This window comes from Pinus tabuliformis, chromosome 8, assembly GCF_031772625.1.
Source record: "Pinus tabuliformis cultivar Carrire ecotype Pingquan chromosome 8, CPIR1, whole genome shotgun sequence".
Taxonomy (NCBI): Eukaryota; Viridiplantae; Streptophyta; class Pinopsida; order Pinales; family Pinaceae; genus Pinus; species Pinus tabuliformis.
Genome location: NC_142294.1, coordinates 410565466 through 410572337, shown reverse-complemented (window position 1 = coordinate 410572337; position 6872 = coordinate 410565466).

The window sequence follows — 6872 nt, the reverse complement described above, 5'->3', positions numbered from 1 at the left end:
CTTGGTTAGTGGTTACCCCGGCCGTATTCCCTCAGGAGTCAAAGGGAACAACCTGGGTGTTAACCAGCGGCAACACATTGCACTACCGAAGTTGCAGTCATGCAGGTGGAGCTGGGAGGTCTTTGCGACAAGATATCCATGCCAGCAAATTGACTCAAGGGCGAGTCACTAGATTTTTGTTGGGGGCCTATTTGGAACAGGTCCCCTAAGGTCAATTTTGAGGTTAAAAGCCCATGTTTTGGGGCTAAAATAACAAGTTTTGTGTAAATTATCCACATTTTTTGGTCTCGGAGCATGAATATGTCAAGAGTCATTAAAGGGTTTCCACCCTTATTTTTTGTAAAAGCATGTCGGCTTTAGAGATCGGCCCATGGTCTGCGGACCATGGGATTGTCTAAAAAGGAGGTCTTAGAGGAGTCTAAGATATTTCAGTTCATAGTTGAGTCTTGTTGTGTTTTATGAATGGGTCTGTGAGAGCTAAGAGTGAAGAGTGCGCAGAGGCTTAAACTAGAAGTCCGCAGTTGAGTACATGGGACCCTGCATCTATTTGCATAGGGAAGTTAGAGTTTATAGTGGATATTTGAATCAATAATAAAGAGGAGTATTCTGAAATTACCTGTGTATTTTTCTTTTGTTCATTTCATGCGATTATGTTATGTTGACTACTGGGTTTGTGTTTTAATCCTACTCTGATGCGTGAATCTATATGTTTCTCTGTTTTATATGACCGCAAGTAGAGATATATGTTTATGTGAAGATAACCATAAATGCATGTTAAAGTAACCAATACTTAAGCGAATTTGGGTAGATACAGAAGTAAGAGTAATTATAGGGGCGCGTAAGTGCCTGATCTATCTATTTAGGGCCTGCGAAGGACGATCAGAGACTTTCATGAAGGCTTCAAGGATGAATAAGAAAAGTACTTTGATAAGCCCTAAAGGGCTTATTGATCTGCGTGAAGGAAGGTTAGGGAAAATAACCGACATCACAACCATATCAGGGTGCGGAAACCTGGTTCTTGCATCCCCCCATACTTCTTCAGGTGAGACTTCAATCTGTGCTCTGTGGATTGATGCCAAAAGGGCCAGTGGTGTAGGCATTTGCTTGGCTGCTTAACATTGAACCTGGGTCAGGGCCCATCAAGCCAACAAGTAGACCGTAAATTCCCAATCCACATCCACACTTGGTCTACTCTCAAGCTACCCTCCAACAATCCACGAGTGACCAATACTTTCTGTAGCATCTGCTCCTAGTTAGGTCATCCAACACCTAGGAAACCCTTCCTCTTGGATGCTAACAGACTCCATCAATCATTCCTCTCCTAGGATACCCATCAATCCATCATCTAAGAGGCCATCTACAACTCCTTCTGTTGTTGTCCTCTTGCCTAGGGATTTGTGTTTCCTACTGTAGCATCTTCCCAGTAAGAAACCCTTTCTTCTTGTTGCCATAGTCATCCAACAAGTGTCCAACATAGACACTACATCCCTAGCATCAAACTCATCATCAATACATACCTCTAGGGTTGGTGTGATACTGTTGTAGGTTGTTGCTTCTTGTTAGGGCTTATGCCATCCCTAATTCACTTTTCAAACAACCTATCTCAGTCACGGATTGTCTTCCCTTCAACATTGCTAGTACCCAAGCTAGCCTATACCCAATTATAGACCTTTCGGCCATCTCCAAAAGGCTAGGACAAAAATTTGCTTGGTGAGTACCTTTCCTCATAGTTGTGGTAACTTGAAGTAGAGACAAACCATGCTTTCCACACCATAAAATTCCTAGAATTTCTTCAGTATACACATGGAGAACTTGGCTCTTTAAAACAATTATTTTTCCCTCAATTCCATGCACAAATATTCCTCAACTTGTCCTAATATAGGACTACCAATTGTGCCCTTCATCTACTATAAAAGATCCTTTATGAAAGCATCTCTAGGGAACCATGTCACCTTACTACTGTCCTTACTAATAGTTCTCAAAGATTACAAGCAAATATGTCCATACTAGGACCCCATCCCTTAGTGTTTCGGGAATATTTAGTGTTCTTGGACAAACACCTAACCCTTTAGATCTAGTAGCGGATCTAGAAACAACAAACAAAGTAATCTTAACCTTTTCTATAATCAACAGATAAAACAAGAGAGAAGAGAAACCTACTTGTAGTTTTCGCTAGCTCCTTGTCACCCTTGACCGATTTTACTGCTCCTTTCCATATTTAAATTGTTTGGAAAGTACCTGCACAAATACAGAAACAAAAAACCATCAAGGAAAATGATATTTATATATTGCTTATAAATAACATGCAATCGAAAACATGATATACATATGAAAGCATTAGCATGTAACACAAGCATAAGGAAAAAGTCTTGAAAACTTTATTGATAAGAGGAAAGATTACAACCCATATGAGCTCGATCAAAAGTCATCCTTCCAATTCAATCCTTCATCATCTCATGACAAACAAGACACTCCAACACTATGACAATACTTGCACTCAATTCTAATCTCATATCACCAGCATCTCCTTACAACTCAATATTTTTCAGCCTTGATCTCGTAGATGAGTGATCTATTTATAGGTGAGTGAAGGAGTTTATACCATCAATGGAGATAATGAATGCCTTTCTAAATTTAGAAATCAGTTCCATGGAAGAAGGGATAGGGGATTGATGTTTCCTAATTCCCTTTCTCATCCAAATGCAAACTCAAAGGAGCAGGTGGCATTGATAAACCTCTAGAGGCTTCAAATGGATAAGGAATCTTCAAACCCTCACGGAAATTTGCTCAAATTCGTTTAGCGCGGGCCAAAGAGGGACCAAGTGTGCTGCATAGCACCCTGTCAGTGTATGATTTGCATTGCAGTGCACCCTAATGAAGGCCTACCTACATTGATCTTCTTAGAGGTAGTTTTTGGATGTTTTCAATGATGGAACTTCTTGGGAGGTGAGGGATTCTGATGACTAACTTCTTTATGGCATGTAACAATTGCATTAGGGGTTGATGGGCCCTAATAATATCGATCTGTAATTTAGGGTTGATGTGCCCAAATGGATCTGTAACAGTTGCCCCCTAAAGCATGAAGTCGTAAATATATATGTCGGGTGAAATGCTTTATCATGAGGAGAGGAGGTTTCAAAATGAAAGATGACTTGCATCAATTACAATACATATATCATGATAATTTGATTTTTCTCATGAACTAGCTGAGGGAGGCATACCCATGCTCAGCTTATAAACTTTCATTACATGTACAAATATAGTCGTCTACAGATATAGACCCATGAATGGTTGACCATGAATGTAATGCCATTATACATTTGATTTAGTACTCCTAAATATATCACATCCCAGATAAATGAAACTAGATCTAGGGTCTTCAATCTCATTCAATGTTCACTCAAGTACAAGTCTAACCATGTGAATAGATTTTCTAAAGTTGAACATGGAAAGACATCGTCTGATTACCAGCCAATGATGTAAGTTGTTAACAGATGCGAGAGGAATCACTGAAAATGATAATGACCCTCAAGGTACTACAGTACATTTCGCATGGTTTGAATAAATGATTTGATGTCGAACACCATAGAAATTCTTTCGGTTGAAGGCCATTGATGTCAACCTATTGCCAGAAGCAAGAAACCTACCATTGATGTATGCAAGCTTCAAGGTACTGAAGGGGTGTTTCTAAGTCAACTTCTTGGATGATGTGTTGATGTCAACAAAAAGCAACTCATCCCAGGAGGGCCTTGATGTATCCCACATCTATGACAAGAAACGAGGTAAATGATTTTAGATATGAGAATCGACTAACGACACAAGGTTCAGGAATTGCAGTCATGAAAATGAAGGTTTACAATATTGCAAAGGATGAATTTTGAACTGAATGACTTCTCTTGAACATATCAGCGACACTAGGATGAATTTGTAGCATTGACCCAAAACAAAGTAATGGATGGTGTAATAGACCAACGGTGTGATAACCATCAAGCTGAATGACCCAACCCACATAGTCATGGTGATGAGGTGAAAGTTTCATGTTCAAGAGCAACCTGCTACCATAAAGTTTTCTCGACTTTTTCCATTTTTCCCCAGTCATTGTTGACTAGTACCTCTTTATTTTTTATCAAGCTTGAGGAGGATAACATATTCTTGTTGTATAATTCACCCTTCAAGCAAACCCATCGCTATTTGATGCTTTAATGAGTCTAGCGAAGGTGAAACTCGACCTTGTCTAGATGGACAAGTTTGTCGCTATTTGATGTTTTTAACGAGTTTAATGACAAAGACAACTCGGTCCTTTTCATGTTTAAAGAGTTTGAAAAGGGATGAAAAGGAAACTCCACAAGTTCTTTTTCGTAAAATAATCTCTCAAGTTCAAAAAAGCATAAAATAATACAAGAGAGATGTCGTTTCCAATCCTTTAACGAGTTGGAATAGACAAGCGCTCGACGATCTTTTCATATTTAAAGAGTCTAAAAAGAGTTTAAAGAGGACCCCATTTTGAGGAACAAGTGGTGTTTAGGGTAGCAACTAGTTCTGGTGATGTTGGAACTTCTCAAAACATGTTGATTGATGTGAAGAGGCTAGCTAATAAGACCACTCATTGCAAATATCCCTCAAAAAAGGGTAAAACAACCAAGTGAAAGCATATGATTGGCCAAAGGGATGGTGGCAATGGGATGAAAACAACCAAGGCTCATCTGATGAAAGAGGCAAATAAAATGGCAATCATGAGGGTTAAACTAGAAATGGGTTCATTTTTAGACAAGCTTTAACCATAGGGAACTATGCTTGGATTCAGTTTCATGTTTGCACAAGCTTGAAATGAAAAACTATGCTTGAGATTGGTTTACATGCCCCCAGCATGATGAAAGGGAGAGTCTCTTGTAACCAGATGGAATTCGTTGCAATGAAGCAAGACGGTTATCCAACACCTTTTTGGCTTCATCCAGATAGACACAAAGGTGAATGGGGTGATTCCCTTTGCATAACCTACAAGGAAACTTAACTTTGCCATTAGGTGCATGCCCCCCAACCTTCATTACATTCACCTAAGTAGACTACTCATGGCTATCAGGTGGATGGAATGAAGGTTCTTTTACGAGATCAAGTGAAAGACTCAACTAGGATTTTACGAGATCTAATCAAAGACTCGACTTGGAACTTTTCTCCAGGGGACCTTGTTTCATTTTTTAATGAGCTTGACACAAGACAAGGAACTCTGCTCAGATTCCTTGTTTCATTTTTTAATGAGCTTGACACAAGACAAGGAACTATGCTCATATTCCTTGTTTCATTTTTTAACGAGGTTGACACAAGACCAAGTACTGCCCTCATGGGAGCTGTTTCATTTTTTGATGAGGTTGACACAATAAAAGAACTATCCTCATAGAACCTTGTTTCATTTTTTAGCGAGGTTAACACAAGACCAAGTACTGCCCTCATAGGGCATGTTTCATTTTTTAACGAGGTTGACACAGTAAAAGAACTATCCTCAGACTTTCAATCACAACTCATTAGAGATCATGAAGGAGAGATCTGGTTCCAATGCCCCCAGTACATGATGTACAACATCACTGAATTGATCATCAATTGATGTAGGTATGGAACAGGTTGCCACATAATTAACACGTGGCGGGGATGACACCATTGGTACAAAAGGACCAATTAGGGAAGATGGTTGACAAGGAACCATATTTGGACCGGGAAATGAAAGCTGGTCAATGGTGACAATTCTGCCTTCATGCGGGAAACAAATCACTCGAAAGAGTGTTGAAACAATAACTCCAATTTCATAAACATAGTCGTGCCCTAGTAGTAAGTTATAATCTAAAGGGCCTCAGACTACCATCACGTTTAGATAAATGATTTTTCCTCCCAAAGTAATAGGTACTGAGGGAGGATCCCTAATGGTTTACTGGTTCCTCTGTTAAAAGCCAACAAATTCTGTGTAATAGGCACAAGCAGTGGTGAACCAAGCGCATGCCAAGAAGTTGAGGAAAGGATACTCAGTGATGCACCTTCATCTACAATAGTGCTAGATACGATCATATTACAAATTTTTACTATGATCTAGAAACGCACATAAGGACGGAATCCAGCCAGTCGATTCCAATCAAAGGAAGTGACCATACTGCTTGGAGGGGGTACCGTAGAAACGAGAGGATTAAACCCTTGAGTTACAAGAATTGGAGGATTTTCCTCCTGTCTTGACGGAATAGGTGAATTGGCCCCAAGCTCATTAGAATCTGAAGAAACAAAAAGAACTTGAGTGGTATCATATTCACTCTCTTTGGGAAAGGTATGATTAACAGAAGGTGAAATCAGGTCAACGGTTACCTCAACCTATTGATTTGGGTCAGGTATAGACTCATAGGATTCACTTTCAAAGAGAGTGGGTTTGGTTGATGGTAGATTTTGGTCATTCAATTCATCAACTAGTGAAGGATTTAGGGAAATTTTCCTGTAACTAGATGCAAATCGTTGCAGTGAAGCAGGATGGTTATCCAACACTCTTTTGGCTTCATCCAAATAGGGACAAAGGTGAATGGGGTGATTCCCTTCACATAAACTACATGGAAACTTAACTTTACCCTTATTTCCTTGGACTATACTACCACTAGCTGATGGTGTGTCACCAACATGATCTCCAAAAGTTGATGACGCAAGATGATATGAATGACAAGACCATTCTTCTAAGATCTGCGGAATATCAGGACAATTTCGAAGATGATGGTCTCCCGCACAAAGTTTTCATGGATATCAAACTTTGTGAGGCTTTATGGATGGTTTCTCATCAGATGTTGTGTTCAAAGCGATGGTTGCTTGGTTGCCCATCTCCTGAATTTGCTTCTTCTTCTTCTTCTTCT